Below are 19,200 nucleotides of genomic sequence, written 5' to 3'. Positions count from 1 at the left end.
TATGATACATATATATTTTACAATATCATACAATACAATTTCATGTTATAATATATCATATTATAAACCAATATCATATAATACAATATCGTATGATACGATATTATATAAATAGTGCCTGTTTTGGAGGGTAACAGTTGAAATTGACACCCCGAGAAAACCATTGTCAACCGACGCAAAGCGGAGGTTGACAATGGTTTTCGAGGGGTGTCAATTTCAACTGTTATCCTCCCAAACAGGCACTATTTATTTTGTTATACTGAATGTCTTAATTTTTAAGAAAATTTTACTGCTTTTATATAGGAATAACGTGAATTCTACAGCGAACCGTACGCGCATAATTTTCATGCATGTAACATTTTTTAATGTTACCCGTTGCTAAGTGCATTGCTAACGCTGAGGGTAATAGAAAAAATTATTAACTGCGTCTTAACCAATCAGATTTAAGTATTTAACATGAAAGTATAACAATATAAAATATTACAGTATCATATTATACAATTTCATGTGATATAATTCTATATTACAGAAACTAATATCATATTATACAATATCGTATGATACAATATTATAGAATATACAATATTGTATCATAGGATACAACATTATATTTTGCAATATCTTATGTAATAGTATCATGTGATAAAATAATAAATTAATAATACAATATAATACAATATTGTATCCTAATATACAATACTATACATAACGATATCATGTTACAATATCATAACATAAAATATAAAAAAAATTGATTCAATATCATATCGTATCATATCACTTTTAATAATATTACATATGATATTATATTGTATCATATTAAACAATATTGTTTTATACCATACAATACTATATCATAGGAATCATGCTATATCATTTATCAACAAACACATCTATCTATCGAGCAGGTTTGAGTGAGGTGGGAGATTTCTTTAGCATTCTTGATAATGGAGATCAGGCTCTGCATCTGAAGCAACCTCTGCGTTTCATTTATAATATAGTTAAATCAACTATGCAAGCTATCATCTATAAAACATGTGACCTGTTCCAAAAAAACTAAATCTCATCCAGCATCCAAAACCTTTGGCTCAGATTCAGCATTCAAGCCTGTCAGGTGCATCAGTATACATAAGACGCATCTCCATGCAAGTTTGGTGAAGTTCAGACCAGTAATAACTAAGATATTATCATCAGAGGGCACTAGCAATTAAAACCTTAACCTGCTCCAGCATCCGCAACCTAATATGGCTAAGATTCAAAATCCATGCCTGTCAGGTGCATCTGTATCATAAGACACACCATCCATTCAAGTTTGGTGAAGTTAGGACCTGTATTAACTAAGATATATTTTTTAGCATCCTTGATAATGGAGATCAAGCTCTGTATCTGAAGCTTCCTCTGTGATTCATTCATATTACAGTTTAATCAACTATGCAAGTTTGAAATAGTACTATTATCTATTACACGTGACCTGTTCCAAAAAACTTAACCATATCCAGCATCTGAGACCTATGGCTCAGACTCAGCATTCAAGCCCGTCAGGTGCATCAGTATAATAAAACGCACCATCCATGGAAGTCTGGTGTAGTAAGGACAAGTAGTAACTAAGATATGATCATCAGAGGGCACCTGTTTCAAAAACTTTAACCAGCTCTAAAAACCTTAACCTCCCCAGCATCCGAAACCTATGGGTCAGATTCAGCATTCAAGCCTGTCTGGTGCATCAGTATCATAAGACACACCATCAATGCAAGTTTGGTGAAGTACGGACCTGCAGTAACTTAGATATTGCTATCAAAGGGCACCTGCAACAAAAACTTTAACCTGCTCCAAAAACCTTTACCTCCTCCAGCATCCGAAACCTGTAGCTCAGATTCAGCACTCAAGCCTGTCTGGTGCATCAGTATCATAAGACACACCATCAATGCAAGTTTGGTGAAGTACGGACCTGCAGTAACTTAGATATTGCTATCAAAGGGCACCTGCAACAGAAACTTTGGACGCCGACGCCCAAGGGTATAGCATAAGCTCCCCCTGACATCGTCTCAGTGAGCTAAAAAGTATTTGTATGAAATTCGCACAATCTAAGCAAGCGAAAGAAAAATGAGAGTAACAGAGGAAATAAAACAATTTTTAGAAATCAACGTATTTTGTATAATCATACCTTGTACATTATTGCATTAATGTTCAGGGAATATGAAGACTTATTCCCCAAGAAAAACAAATTTCCTGCGGCAGTGCCCTGGAAAAAATATGATTTTTCTTGGAGAAATAAATCTTCATATTTCACTCACCATCATGCAATAAATGTAAACTATAGTCTTTCCCAAGTTATTGATTCCATCACCTTTTGATGATTTTTAAGAAAAATACTTATACCTGTGAAAAAAATACAGTTGAAACCGATAAAAGGGAATATATCCAAAATATCTTCATTGAACAATTATCATTTTTCACTCATAAAAGTTCACAGGAATGAAAACAAATTTCTTATGGAGATTTATAATGGGAAAAGTTTACATCTTTTCTCCATTCAGAAGTACTCGGGATAACTCGCGCAATTTTTCAACATTATCATGCCGGCTTATTAATGGCTGAAACCATGCAAAATTCTAATAGACTTTCAAATTTTGGATGTGTATTGAAACCTAAAGCAGTAGAGGGGGCGTTTCAAAACAGATAATTTGGACATTTTTCATATTAGTGGATGAAAGTAGTTTGAGCACAAAGGTATTTATGATTATCCAAATATCAAGCAAAAAGTGGTGGAAGCAAAAACTCGGGACAGAGTATAGCTGTTGAATTGTGGTCTGAAACAGAGATGCTTATACAGGGTATAAATACTAGTGGCAAAGCATGGCATATTACTGATAAGTCGAGCAATGATAGTAAAACGTTGCAAGATAACATGAGACATGCTAAGCAACAGACTCATGGTCACACAATACGCGCATTAACAACTGCGATTCATCTTACGATGGTTACCAAGTGATTACCAAGTTTGGTTGAAATCGGCCCAGTGATTCTGGAGAAAAAGATGAAAATGTCCCCCTCATCCAAGCATTCCCCCGGATGTGATGGATGAGGGGCATTCTTGGAAGACAGCCTGAGGCTGAGGAGTATCAAGTAGCATTATTTCCTGGCTATTATGCTCGGGATCGCCCTTCAAAAAAAGCTAAAAACCTACCTGGAAGTGACGTCACATACCGTATAAATAGTGCTTCCATTGTGATAAACACTCATAATTTTAAAGCAGATTTATTGTAAAATATGTATTTTATTTGAGGTGGGATAAACAATTCTCAAAACCCATACAGGGAGGGAACCTTGATACTCCTCAGCCTCAGGCTGTCTTCCAAGAATGCCCCTCATCCATCACATCCGGGGGAATGCTTGGATGAGGGGGACATTCTTTTCATCCAGCCTTCGGCATATCGGAGTATCAAGTAGCATCTTCAAAGTATTTGACAATAAATAAAAATCCTTCGAAGTAGAGAAGATTCTCAATCAATGATTTAAATAAACATAGACCGTTTTAATAAATCAACTTTGGTTTCATCATGTGGAAACACAAAATTGCTTTATCATCTTAGCCACAAAACACATCAAATGTACCCATTATTTTCCCCACCAATTTCTATAATAATTGTCCATATTGTGGCTGCATGATTAATGTTTTCTCAGAAAATAATGTTTAAAAACCATTCTGCCTCATTTCTCTGGGATATACCATAATAAAATACATTGTTTGTTAAATCCAAACTATCTAATTTTCTGTCTGTAAGATGTTAATAGAAAGAAGAATGAATTGCATTCATTGAAATGTCAGATTTTACTGTCTGATATATAGGGTACATTATAATAAACATATAATACAGCTATAATGTAATTAAATGTATGATCTTCTAGATTCCAGTGTAATGTAGAAAACAAATGTTTTCTTCCTTGAATATAAAGTACCAGTATTATATTCATGCATGATTAAGTTTTGCAACATAACTAAGGTACAATGACCCTCTATTCAGAAAAATATTTACTCTTCATTAATTACTTATATGTCAATCATTCTTTTATAAACTAAAATCATATTTATATATACATGTATGTCCTATTTTGTCTAGCTCATATAGCTATATATTAGGATCAGTTAAGTTTTCTTTGAATAGATATTATCAGTAAAAGCAATAGTATTCACTTGTGTACAGAAGGATGTCAGGTATAATTTGTCTGAAGTCTTTGAACATCAACGTTCCTTCCTTTGAAAATTCTTAAATCAATATCTATGACTTTCCTGGTATGTGGTATTTATACAAAAATCAAAATGCTAATCTTTCAGAACACATCCATTTTGATATATTAATACAATGTACAACCAAACTCTGCATGAATTAATTAGTTTTAAGAAAACTCATTTCAAAACTTGCAATCTTTTCTAAATTTGATAATTATATCTTCAATATGAAATAGGTTAATATAAATGACCTATATTAAGATTTTAACCTCTAGCTAGGTACTGTTTTCTCTTAAAGAATATGGAATTCATATTTCATTTTCCATAAATCTAATATATGTATCATTATAAACAATCTATTATTTACATATACATGTATATTCATGGAGTATATATAACTTTTCCCTATAAAGTGGGAACATTGTATGACATTTATTTTTTGTGTATTAACAATTTATGACAAGACATGAAATCTAATATTAAGTTCTTTGTAATGTCATATTTTGGTCTTCAATATATCTATATTCATGTAATCACAATAAGACCAACAATTGGGAACTGTAAACAGGACTATTTTTGACCCATGTTATTTTCTTAGATTGTAAACATTTTTGTCCCAATTAAAACTTGCCCAGACAAAGCTTTGTTTATAGAGAGACAATGTAGGGCATCTTAATTCGCCTAGTCTTCATTAATACATGCACCCACTGGCAAAGAGACAAAAAATAAAACAGGAACAAATGTGTTCCCTGTAATCGTTCTTGGAATTTATGAATGATCAGATATGTTATGTCTATGGTAACATTATTTACATATATGCCAGCAGCTAAATATGAATAAACATTTCTTCAATAGTAAATATTGTACTATAATATCTTTGTCCTTTGATCGAGTGATATGATTAAACACAATCACTATCTTGAAATAACTTATTATAATCAAATTTCATATCAAATGAAGTAAGCGAAAGTATAAATCCTGTTAATTCATATATTCAATCAATATGACACAATTAGAAAATACAGAAAAAGAACTTTCTCAATCTTTTGCAAAAGAAATTCAATAATCTTTAATATTTAAAAGTTTTTCCCATCATTATAATTTTCTGTTGCAGCTACTACATAGCCTTGTGTTCACACAATGTCTTAACACATATATCTGTAAAGTTAATAATTTCTAATCTATTCTGATTCAAATTCTGAATAATATGTACCAGAAACGTTCTAAAATCTGTTTTAAATTTGTAGTATCATATATACTAAACACCATTAGCAAGTAAATACATGCAACATTTGTCTTTTCATGAAGACTTCAGTTCTGATGATAAGTTCTGAAGAGATAATCAATAATTATTCACATATACTGGAAACCATTCCAATGCATCAACTAATACATATATGGTAAGTATATAATAAATGTATGAAAATCAGTTTGTTCTTTGCTTTTTCTCAATATGAACATTGTAAACATGGTGCTAGCTAGTGTATCGTAATTCCAAATTAGAGTTACTCATGTAACCCATCTTGTATAAAGAGAATCTCAAAAAATCAAATTTCAGTGTCTCTAAATATATAATCAAACATATAATCTCATGTTTCATATCGTATATTCAATACTCTATTCAATAACTTATAACTGTATATTGCCAATTTACCATTCAATTATATCTCTTCCATTGCAATATTCTATTACAAATGTATTTTTACATTTATAATCCTTATCACTGGATTTTTCCTTAAAGAGGAAGGTTGTAAAACAACTGATCTCCATTGACAATTTGTCTTGGTATAAAATTACTTGACATATGGTAAAAGTTTAATTCACCAAATTCTTAAGATAGAAATAAAAGATGGTCACATATAGTCTCTTTCTTTAATATATACTGTACTCTTTCATTTCAATCTAATTGAGCATGTACCATACTTTGGTAATAAGTTTTAATGTTTATTTTTATAACAAATAGGGTTATAGTGAACATTGTATTATTTCTGGATTTTCATTCTGACCACATTGATCCTCTTTCACTCTGAACCTTTTCTTTTGTATTATATCTCAGGATTTCAGCAATGTATCAAACAACTTCATTTCTTTATATCATAAGTGTCATAACAATACTTATCAAGCCTTAGTTTCCACGAAGTCTTCATTTAAATTAGCTTAAAATAAATTCATGTATGGTGTCTGAAATCAAATCATCTAAGTCAATAAATGTTTGGTTCTTTGTTCCTCATATCATCCTCATTAATCATATAATGATGTGCAGGTTTATGACTTTTGTAATACTTATGGATGCAAAAAACAATTAAATAGTAAAACCATATTAATTATTTGACTGAATACATGTACATTAATTACTGGTACATGTACTTATTTTAAAAGTACTTTTCAAGTCAAGTATCCTAATGTTTGTTTGATTTCTCTCTATTACTAACTTAGACATATATATATGGCTTTCATTCAAATTTTTTAATCGATACTGGCCGGTACTCCTGTTTTCAACATTCACTGTCACTTCAGTCAAATTTTATAACTCTTAACTCAAACTTTATATCTGAATAAAACTGCACAAACAATTGATACAATTCAAAACACTGCATGGATTGTCTTTTGCACCCATTACAAACAGTGATCAATTTAATTCTCTAATATTTTATGAATCAGTTCGTCTTTCAAAAAATTCATGACTCTCCAAGATTTTAATCTTCTTTCTTCCAAACTTCACAACATGCACAACTTGGACTGTACAATGTAATATAAATAAATGTAATGTAGACAATCATCTTTTCTGTGACAATAACTTGAAAACACCATATATTATGTGTTATAGAAAACATACGTATACGTAAGCTTCTCATCCCAGAATTAAAACATTTCACAGCCAATGTATTGCTCTGAGAAGCAAAATAAATTCCTGTTCATTAGTGAAATTTCTTGTTTGGTCTTCAATGACACCAAATAATATTACTGATATCATCAGCTGTACTTATTTCAACCATGTGCAAACTGATGCCTTAAATACTTCTTTTTTATCATGATCAATAAACCAACATTAATTTCATGTAATGTATTGCATCAGCCTGTTCCGATGTTCTAAATTGACATCTTCTTTCACCTACATGATTTAGTACAGTTGTATTATTAACCTGAATGTTATTTTGTTCAAACTTCAGACCTTTGGTCATTTTACTATGAGCATTACATTTTGTAAATTGTGGGTCGTAAACCAATTATCTCCAGTATCAGTCAGCAGTTAAGAGAAATTCCATCTCTTGTCTCATTTATATCCCTGATATTGAGATCAATAAAACCATAATAAAAATCTGAACACAGCGTGTTCTAATTGTGCTGTACTATTTAATATATACACAGCGTGTATATTATTCAACTTGCGGTGTAAAATCTTTTATATAGTCAAGTTCTGAACACAACGTGTTTTATGAACTTACTATCAACCAATACACAACGTGTACTGTAAAACTTGCGGTAAAATATATTCACGACAAAATTCTGAACACAGCGTGTTCTTATCGTGCATTCAACAAATACACAACGTGTATTGTACAACTTGAGTTGTAAAACCACATGAACCATGTGTAAAACGAAATGCACGGATTATCAATCCTTTCAAGCCAAGACTTCGTCATTGGTAGATTTAATTCGTTTTCAAAGGCTTTACAAACCTTGCAACTAAGACCACGTCTTAGAAAATTTATTAACACCGCAATAACCATATAACCGACAAGGGTTCATGTCCCGATGTCGCCAGAAAAAATATGAGTGTTTATCACAATGGAAGCACTATTTATACGGTATGTGACGTCACTTCCAGGTAGGTTTTTAGCTTTCTTTGAAGGGCGATCCCAAGCATAATAGCCAGGAAATAATGCTACTTGATACTCCGATATGCCGAAGGCTGGATGAAAAGAATGTGAAAAGTTTTCAATGACGACGCCAACAGACAAATTTTAAGCAGAAAATCTCACTTGAGCTTTCAGCTCAGGTGAGCTAAAAACTAATATTTTTAGAACGAAATGAGAATTGTTACATACCTGAATTCAGCCATTCACATAATGCCTACCCATTCATTTCTTATTACAATGTTTCTCTTCAAGTCTTGGTGTCTGGAATCAATAAAATAGTCTGTTTACTACTTGTTTCTAAGTATTAGTATCATGTAAATGATAATGAGTCAAAAATTATATTGATTTCCTTATAAGGGTAGATTCTACCCGGGTTTTAAGAAAACCTCCTAAAATTGATGAAATACTAGTAAATTAATTAAAATATACATGCTTTGTACTGACAAATTTGTAAAAAATGTTCATGTCATAAACATTTATTCATTATTGATTCTGATAAGCCAAACAAGATATCTGTGAGCCAATGCTCAAAAATCTGTTTACAATACTTAAAAAATTTGCTCCACACACAACATCATATTCTTAGAAAATGTCTACAAGTGTACAGTTCAATATAAATCATGGCAAAGAAAGGACCAAATGGCTACATCGACATCTACAAAAAAGGAAACATTCCTCACAACAAGGGCCAGAAGAGTACAGGGACCACCAGTCCAGTCAAGTGTCTATGTCTTATCAGTAGGCTGAGTAAAGAAGAGTTCAGGACATTGTACAGAAGCAGAAGGATGGAATATTTCATACAGTTAGCGATGCTGATCACAGAAACAGTCAATTAAATGAAGATCTTGCGACCCGGGTCAAGTGAAGTGAAGTCGGGAGACTCGTACATGGATGCAGAGTCACCGAACCCCAATGCCAAACTTTACAAAGTACTCCATCATGAAACAAGAGAAAAGCTGTCAATGTGACAGCAAACCAGGTTTTCTTTTGTGTGAACATTACATGTATCTATAATCCATTTGTCAACCCTGAATTGATGAACATTACCTATGCAGGGAAATGGGGTGCCCTATATGCATAATTTTGTTTCAACAGCTCATACTGTTTTCATAAATTGTCAGAAATCAAAATCCTAGCAAAATGCACACCTCTGATATATATGTCCAATTGATCTGACTAAGTTCAACAGCTGGTATTTTTTCATAAATAATCAAAAATCAAAACACTCAAAATATGCACACCTCTAATATATGTCCAATTGATCTGCAAAAGAACAATTTCCTATCTTGAAAACTGTAGGAGGAATTTTCTGTACAATAAGGGTAACCTTTTGGCAACTGCCCGCCTGTCATTATCACCATATCAATAACCGGATTTTTCCTTTAGAAAACCCAGTTAAAAACTGCAAGCTATGGAACAATCCTTTTAAAGAGCACTCACAGAAATTCCTGAACTGTGACGAATCAATGGACTGGAACCAGCATGGGGGGGGGGAAAAGCAATGTCTGGCATGGATCCTTTCCATTTGATGTAAGAAGTGCCATTACACCAGTCACCATGAAAATCTTTACGAGGAAGTCAGTCAATCAGGAAAGGGACGGAGAGCCGCACAGCTTAATGTTGCCATGGCTGTTGGCCACTTGGCTACCAGCCTTACAACAAAGGATATGCATGGTATACTTCTAGGCACAAACATTGACCCGGCATCAGCCACCAACATTCATCAGACCTGCAACACAGTAGGCCAATCATCACTGATTTGAACAAAAACAGCATAAAGAAAATAAATCAGGACATTCAAGAGCTTAATGAGATATGTGGATTTGCCAATACACCTATAAGAGCGGATGAAGATGCCTCGTTTTACAATGCCACCTTCAGTGCGATCGGGAAACTGCCACACAAGTGACATACACTTTAAGGTCAGACAACATGTTCCTCGAGAATCTTTTTTGTATCTCCTCGTAATAAAGAGTTCCAATAAAAAATATTAATTTTATAATTACTTTAAAAATGATCAAAATTTACTTAGATGTGGTTATATGTCTAGATGGTCGAGTGGTTAGAACCGTGGCAGCTCACTGTCAGAAGCGTTTATAGGTTATAGAGGTCGTGAGTTCAAAGCTCCGCCCCGGCAGAGATGTAGTTCTAATATAGTGAATATCGCTGTGGTGTAGATGAATTTATTTTTATATCAGCAATTCAAGTGTATTTTCAAGAAGATTATATAGGAAATTGCATACTCTAGTATTTTGAAGAAATGCTTGGGAAGGTACCCTAATTTTTTGCAAGAAGGCTTGTCAAAGTAGTAGTAAACCATTAACAATTTCCTGGAAAAAGTTATCTAAAATTGAGGAACGTGTCGTCTGACCTTAAGTGAAAATGTTACCAAGAAGAATGGTGTGGCTGTGTTTTGTGGCAATAAACTATGCAAAAAAGGCACCTATTTTAGAACCAAGGAAAAGGAAGTTACATGCCTAGGACATGAAGACTGCATTGCAACCATTCCTCCTGAGATCACCATAGAAGATGAAAAGAGATGGGCTGCGGAATGCATCGTTGAGCTGCAAAGTGATGACCGTCCACTTGTCATTTCCCATTTCACCAGTGATGGAGATAGTGCTGCTGCTTCTGGTGCATCTGAAAAGCAAGGGCATATGATTGAAAAACTCAAAGACCTGCGCCACTTCTTTGACTCTCAAAGAATACAGACTGCTAAGTCTCCATTCAGGAGTGACATGTTTCCTGGAAGAACAAAAGCTATGAGAGAATCCATGCAGAGAAGTTTTGTTCTGGACCTAAAGCTTAGATGCAGGACGGAGTACGAAAACTCTAAAATCACTACTCCGGAGACTTACCTTTGAAGAAACAGGCCATGTCAACTGCTGTCAGTTCCATCATCAGCTGCTACCAAAGACAGTGCGGAAATTCCTGCCAACTTTATTCCTTTTCCTGTCGCGGACTGAAAAACAACAAGTGGTACCCTTCAGTGTTGCCTCATGACTTTGAATTGAGCATGACAGAAGAAGACAGATGCTTGTTAAATATCACACTTGCACACAAAAATCAGAATCTTTAAAAAGGCCGTACTTATAATTAAAATCAAATCCAAAATGTATTCCTAGTAGTAGAAATTTTGAAAGTAGAATACATAAAGTTGTGCACTCACTCAACCAGGGTCATGGACATTCAACATTGGAACTTTGTGAATCTGTAGGGGCACCTGTTGTGAAAAGAAGTAGAGTGGTCCATCATCTAAAACAACAGAAAATTGGGCAAAATTACTTTAAATGAAACAAAACTATAATTAAAATATAAATTCTACAGATCTAAAAGATATCAGCTCTACAATAAAAAGTCTAAAGACACTTAACGTAAATTCCCAACAGATCCAAAATTAAACAGGAAGTAGCAAAGTGTGGAAAGGGGGGGAAGATCATCATGGGTAGGTGGGTAGGGGGTGTATGTACAAGGGTTTTTCGGAAATTATTGAGACAGCTGGAATATTTCCCTTTCTTAATGATGAATTTTGGTGAAAATTGGCATAAACATTGAAGAACCCTCAACAAGTAATATTAAAAGAATATTTAATAGTTTGTTTAGTTAAACAAGTCAGTGGTCGGGGTATCCGGCGCAGTATGAACTTGGAGATTAAAAAACCTGAACATCTTCTTTCTAAGTTTCCGCAGACTTACAGCTAATGATAAAAGAAGTCAAATTAAATAAGTTCATTTTGCTATTTTCTGCAACTATTTTTTGATCGTTTCACTTAATATGTTTGGGTTGAAATACAGATATACAGTGGGGCCTCAGATATCCGGACGCCAGATAACCGGACACTTCAGTTTACGGACGATTTTATTTGGGAAGAGATTTTTTTATACGTTATTTTCTCTCATTTATCCGGAATTCTGTGTTCCGGATCTGGACGGTCTGTTTTTACCACAAAACATCGTTTTACTACTAATCTTGCTTCATTTAACTGGACAGTAAAAATTGATGATACCCTACTCAGTACAAAAGATTACCCCTGTCAATTAAGTTTCACACCTTTTTTACGTGCAAGACCCTCATGAGTAGCTTGTATAAACACACTGACTTCCCAAATCACTTTCAAAATTTGGAAAATTGCGAACAACAGTGTATCTTACACATATCACACTTGGACACAAATAATTTAGCTAGATTCGGTTATCATTAATGTCCGGTTAATATTTCATGACAAAATAATAAAATAAAGCAGAGTTCTTTATATCTATAAAAACGTTCATATCAACAGACAACTCTAGCATGTGTTGCTATATGGTATGAAAGGCAAAAAAAACTAGTATCAACACTGGGAGCCATTGTACATACAAATACATTATCATTCAAGACAACAATAGACACATTTCAGATATCCGGACGCTTCACTTATCTGGACGATTGGACTTGGGAACGAAAGTGTCCGGATAACTGAGGCTCCGTTGTATTACAAATAATTTAGAGAACAATAGAAATTTAACAACGACTTTACCTTAAATTTTGACGTCAAAACGACGCAGCGAATATACATCAAACTCGTGGAAATCTCAGAAGAAGACCTTTTAAGGCCACGTAATTGCTCAGACAAAAACTAAACAATGACAAGAGATGAAGAGCTTCAGTTCAACATAATATTTTCACTGATTGCTTATCTAGAATTAAGAAAAAGGAACTATATATTATCAAAACAACTTTGGTTGGATTTTTCTATAGCGTCACAATCATTTCTGTCAGCAATGTCATGCATGAATAATTATAGACGCCGCCGTTGTGAAAACTTTATGATTGGTCAATTCCTTTTCTTAGGCGGAGTTATCAGTACATGCTTATGCAATGCCATAGCTGAAGGATTTCTCAGAACAGTTCATTTTCCCCCAATATGGAGTCATTATCGACTATCCCCTATGTTTAAATTCTGTGCAAAACTCTCTCTCTCTGTAAACGGGCCTTAAACCATAGCCTCAAGCTACAGTCCAGAGTACGGCGTTATTTTTTATAATATTTAAAAATTGCATGTGCTAAGCGTTCATTTCATGTAAATACCATTAATGTATAATGCACATGTATTACCTACTAACTTGCCAGTCGAAGTGAAGTGATAGATCTATATGAATTCCTCGATTCCTCGATTTCTACACTTTTCGATCGGCAATCGACAGTCAATAAAAGAATTGAACGATGGTGTGAAAGAACGAGAAGGAAGTGGAGAGTGCAAGGGGGTTTGTATATGTGCGTCTTCATTAGGCAAGTGTCCGATTCGTTTCTCTTCTGTTGCCCTATCACTTTCGGTGTAAATATATATACTAAAATATCCCCAAACAATTTACTACAGATTTCTTTATTTTACCTGTCTTTGAACCACCGGTCACCAGCTCCATACATGTACACTGGTTTGTTTACTTACATAAAAAATACAGCTCTTGATCCGCTTTCCAAGTTAAAGCTTGTTTCAGGGTTAGACACTAAGGCACGTCCGACCGACATTGTCTAGTAAATGATAGGTCCGGTCGGGTTAAATGTCTGTGTACTAGCCCGACTGGTCGTGTGAAAAAAAAGTGTGCACATACTTTTTATGTAATATTAATATCAATAGAAGTAAAAGCACCTTTTCCTAACAGGCTTAAATTCTACAAACCGTAATTTAGGTACAACCCAAGGACTAACCTAGAGGATGAAATAGGGGAAATACTTTTTGATCGGTAACTTCGCCGGAATTTCCTCCGAACGAAAAGTCCAAGTCGCCCTGTACGCGGAGTTCATATAATTGTGTAAATTAACCCCAAGGGCAATAAAATGATAACTATTTCATTCTAAAGACGTCTTCAAAACTCAGTTTATGCCTCTTGTGATTAATTTAGTCTGTCTTATCTTTAGGGGTTATAAATACGGGTGATGCAACCACATGCTGTACAAAACGATGTTTATTACTTTAAGGCTAGTGTTGATATAACAGTGAATTTGTTGGCAACTTGTAATTAGCTAATAACACTGCCAAATTTATGCTAAAATAATCAAAACCCTTTGTTTACAGTTATAATATCTTTTAAAAAAATCTAAATCCTCAACATATTGATAATGGTTATTGGGTTGGACTAATGCCACCAAAATACACTAAAAAACAGAGACTGATTTTATTTGTCATTTTAGTTAACACAGTTACAAAACATTTGATCGATAGAATGTATGAATACATCAAATAATTCAAATTAAATAAACTTGATAATTTTTTTTTCAATTTTTAGAATTTGTTTTATTTTTTAATCATAATGACTTGTTTCTAATCTAATTTAAATTATTTAAGTTTAAATCGGTGTATATCTTCATTATTGTTATGCCATTGTCAAGTAATAAAAGTCTCCCAGATTTCTTAAACTTCTCCATGTTTCTCTGTTAAGGAGAATATAAAGTCGATCTCCCTAAAGTTTTGTTGGTCCCTTGTCAACCATTGAATACTTGTATCATTATTAGTACAGTTTGAATAAAATTAAACCTTAAATAGTGTTTGAATGATTCATTATTGGTAAAGATAAATCAATACAATTAAACAGAAACAGGTTTTTAATATTTTTTGGTTGTCATTACTTTTAGTTTATTTTTGTCAAAATTGGTCAGGGCCATACTTGACAACTAACCCGATTTCGTCGGGTCACACCCGATTTTTCGACCCTTCACCCGATTATTTTTTATGACCCGGCGGGTCATGCTTTTCACCCGATTTTTGTCGAACAACCCGAAAATCTCCCGATTTCCGGATTTGGTTCGTAAATTACGTTGCGCGTGTGACTTCCAGTTATGAACCCAAGCTGAGCTTGGATTTACCAGTCTAGACGGACTCCCAAAACGGAGTCAACGGAAGTGAATTTCTGCAAGTATTTTGGACTCCGTTTTGGGAGTCTACGCATGCGCACTTGTACAAAAAATGGCGAATTTTCGATGAAAAACATGGGGTCCACGAGAAATCATCTTGCAAAGTGCTGCATGTGTTGGCAAACTTCTAACATGTTTTAAAAGACCCAGGATATAATTTACTATCGATCGTATTTGCACGAAATAGGTGTTTATTTGCACTTAAGAAAGTTATTTATCTCCGAAGTTGGATGTTTGGACGATGCTTAAAAAGTGACATTTTTGTGTTTTTCATGGAATTTTATCGTAACTAAAAGGTAAATTGCATTAAATTGTACTTTCTTCGTATTGTGTTACAATTTAAGGTCACCAAACACACAAATTGATAGGTGCATAAACGAAAAGGGCCCCGACTAATAACAAAAACTGGCTGCCTTAGCGATGATTAAAAACGTCTTATTTGTTTTAAAAAATTAGAATTGGTAGTTTAAAAACCTAGAAAATTAAACAAATTGTCATTCTAGATACAATAACTCTTTAAATTAAACAGATAATTATCATCAAAACAATTGTAATCGCTCGCGGCGTTTCCGATGTTAGTTAACCATTTTAAATGCATAATTATTAAAGATAATTAAGTAATTAAGCCTGAAAATGATGTAAATGAGACTATATTTCAACAAACAATGATAAATAATCATATCCAAGCATTTAATTTATTTCTATATAAAAAGTTATTGTTATGCGCGATCGAAGATGTGGGTGAATTTTTCATTTTAAAAATTAATCTTACGTAATACAAGTAAACAGTTATGAACATTTGACATAAATATGACAAATAAACGTTCAGAAATGTTTTTGAAAGTTTAAAATTAATTTTTGCCGTGTTTTTAGCCAATTTTAGAGATTTATTTAGAACTAAGGGGCATAACTCATGCGTTGTTTACATTAGAAACGCCATTTTACCGCAATGCATGATGGAGCCAAAGACTCCGTTTTGGGAGTTAACTCCGTTTTGGGAGTCCCGTCTAGACTGTTTACGTAACGCGTAAACAATGCCGATGGCTAGAACAGACACATTAAGTGTAATTATTATCGTGAGTTGTTTTGACTAACCGAAAGTTTAAATCATTAAGTGTGATGGCTTTCAATAAGAAAAGGTCTTCATCGGGGCCAGCGGAATCAAAACCAACAAAAAGAAAACGATATTTTTGTACCTATCAACATATCTTGGAAAATGAATCCCCATAGGTAAAACAAAGTAATCGTGTATAAAACGAGGCTTTTGTGTTCTATGTAACGCACATTTGAATATTGGATTGTGTGCCCAAAATGATCTGACATTCAAAAACGCTAAATCATGTATAGAATGCTTTTTAATACACAAAAGTTTTCCAAGTCACTTACAACTTTCATGCCATCATTTACAGAGTTCAAAGGCAAGGTTTATGTAGCAGAAACTCTTTTTGCATTTTTTTTTTAGCTGAACACAACCTACCATTTCCTGTGTCAGATCACTTTACAAAATTCAAAATCAGAAACTGTTAGTTAAAATGCTTCTTTGCAATAAAGTATTACACATAAGTTATTAAACATATTTCTATTGTATATACCTATGAAGTGCATGGTAAATATGTCGTGAATGTCGTTACGCGCTATGACCAGATTTTTTACTTTCCAAATCTGGTCATGACCAGATTTTCACATGTTGGAGGTTGGCAAGTATGGTCAGGGCTAGTAGTAAAAGAGTCAGGGCTAGTGAAAAATTACTGAGGTAGCCCGACTGGTCTAGTAATTAAAAAACTTAATGTCAAACCCTGGGTTGTTTAATCATTAATGGGAGAAAGTTTGGGCCAAGTAAAGTTACAATTATTAACAGTTGTAAACTAAATGATTAAAATGGATTATTTGCACAAAATGTGGTATGGTATGATGTAAATCTTTTTTTAAAAAGCGTATTTTTTATGCTCAGTAAATTGCCGTAAAGTTTTTTGTACATGTAAGTATTGTATACACTATAGCTTTATATTTACTAACCCAAAACTTTTACATAGAGCTACAGCTATATATGTATGTACCGTATGTATGTTTTATCACAAGTGTACACATACAAAAAATAGCCCAATTTCGACAGTCACGAGTACCCATGTAAATTTTTCATTCTCTGATATGTTGTTGTTCTGTCCGTGCATAATTTAGTCTGAGTTAACCAGCAACCAATCAGCGGTAAGCTGAATCCACCAATAAAAAAATTTTTTTATGTATGATGTAGTTGATAGAATTAAACATGACGCATCGGAAAAGTCCAACCAAATCGGTTATAGTAATGACAAGTACTTTTTACACACTAACTGTTGTGATCAGTTCTAATATACTTCCAAACTGACTACAGTAGACATTCCCAGTAAATTGACTTTCGGGTAGAAATAACTCAAATTTTTTTCCACAAAAAATCAAGAATTAGAGAAAATGTATATTAATGTAAATGACAACATTTTAAAATAAAAACAAAAGATGAGAAATAAAGAATTCTTATTTCTGTTTGTTTGTAATGCTTTTAAACACAAGAGCAATGAGAAGCGTTAAAATGATGTTGCCAAGAGTTTGCGATTGCGCCAAGTCACAGGACTAGGGCATGTTGATCCACTTACCAGGAATGATCTAATTATGCCATGGACAAGAAACTTTTCACATTGATATACCAGGGGTGCGCTTTACAAAAGAACTTACAACTTATGACCAACTAAATAAATGATAATTAATCACGAACTAATCAATATTTTATTCTAATGGCTGTAAAATATGATTGAAATCAAAATAGTAGTAAATAAATGGTTTTATATAAAAAAATTTCATTAAATTGAATCCATGAAACTGAAAATATTTACGACTTTGTCATTAGTTGTTTTGTAAAATGCATTCCTGATTTACTTTTGATGAAGTTTCAAGGATTTTTTGTTTTCCCCAAAAGAATAAGAGAAAATGTCTCAATAATTTCTAAACAACCCTCGTAGTTAACATGTATGAAATGTTCGTTATACCTATCATGTGAATTTTGTATTACATTTAATGATTGCTATGTTTTAATAATGTGCACTGAATGTATGGTAATGTGTGAATGATGAGTGTGTGTAAAATGTGACATGTCCTTTCATGAGGTACTCTCACATGTAAATGTTATATTTTTTATTGTTCATCTTATTAAAATGATTTCAAACAATTATCTTGATTTTCTTACCTGTCTGATGTACACAACAAAGAAGACTGAGACAATTGGTAGAAATACGGGTATACAGGTGTCAAATTTCACTGTTGTTGACAAGACAGCATCCCACATTGTTTATCCGCCATTGTTGAACTTTATCAAGGGAGACTTCTCCTGAAATTAGAAACATAGGTAATCACAGATTACAAAGCTCACCGCGACGAGACATCACCCTTATGAGACATCGCCTTTATGAGACCACCTTTATCATATTAAATGAAAATCATACTTTATGATCTTGGATATTCATGGATTCTGTTTTGACACAAAATCATATATCATCTGTTAAAAAATTATATGATAATCATATGTTCATATGTTAGTCAATATAAGAATATAAAATTAAATATTGCATCCTATCATACAATATATATCATATAATACTATACAAATATAGCCCTTTCATGAGGTAGATCCATAGATATATCGACTTCACAGAAAAGCATATCGACCGAGCACGAAGTGCGAGGTCGATATGCTTTTCGGTGAATGCGATATATCTATGGATCGACAGAGCGAAAGGGCTACATTCGTTATATTATTTTCGAAGTCTTTTTTTACATATCTCCATCCTTCGTTCTAGCTTCCATGTAAAATTTAGCTAGCTTTTCGCACTCGAAATTTACGAAGTCTCGGCTCTCGCCTTTCGACTCGAGATATTCCCGAAAAAGCTTAACAGATGTTGCAGTTACCCTGTAATAGTGTTCCTGGCATAAACATTTTCCATTATAACTTTCATTTCCGCGTCATTAATTTTCGCAAAACGACCTTTCACTTTAACGTCTGCAACTTCCATTGTGGGGGTGAATTCATCGGGCACCGCATGAATTCGCCCATGTGCAGAGAGATATAAAGATAAATCAACTGCGAACATTCGAGATCGATGTAATTGTTCAAGAAGTATATATAAAGATATTTAACGCCTACCTGGTAAGTTGTTGATCATTCCTATCGGTTTCCCCGATTATCTCGCC

The 19,200-nt window shown here is 33.5% G+C and overlaps 2 long non-coding RNA genes across 3 annotated transcripts in view; one reads left to right on the top strand and one right to left on the bottom strand.

Moving 5' to 3' along the window:
• The window catches only part of LOC128170387 (uncharacterized), a 197,717-nt gene that overhangs the window by 103,325 nt on the left and 75,192 nt on the right, over positions 1-19,200 (top strand). The gene's annotated exons all lie outside the window — the stretch shown is intronic.
• LOC128170389 (uncharacterized) lies at positions 10,595-18,339 on the bottom strand. Of its 2 annotated transcripts, XR_008241825.1 has the most exons (4): positions 18,200-18,339; positions 11,261-11,314; positions 10,950-11,053; positions 10,595-10,731 (listed from the first exon to the last, which is right to left on the bottom strand). It is a non-coding gene; the product is annotated as an uncharacterized LOC128170389 (long non-coding RNA). The 2 variants fall into 2 exon arrangements; XR_008241824.1 differs by lacking the exon at positions 18,200-18,339 and having other exon boundaries at positions 11,261-11,348.

Source organism: Crassostrea angulata, chromosome 2 (genome assembly GCF_025612915.1).
Source record: "Crassostrea angulata isolate pt1a10 chromosome 2, ASM2561291v2, whole genome shotgun sequence".
NCBI classification, from domain to species: domain Eukaryota; kingdom Metazoa; phylum Mollusca; class Bivalvia; order Ostreida; family Ostreidae; genus Magallana; species Magallana angulata.
The sequence above is the reverse complement of the archived record's forward strand: the minus strand, read 5'-3'. Positions and strand labels throughout refer to the sequence as shown.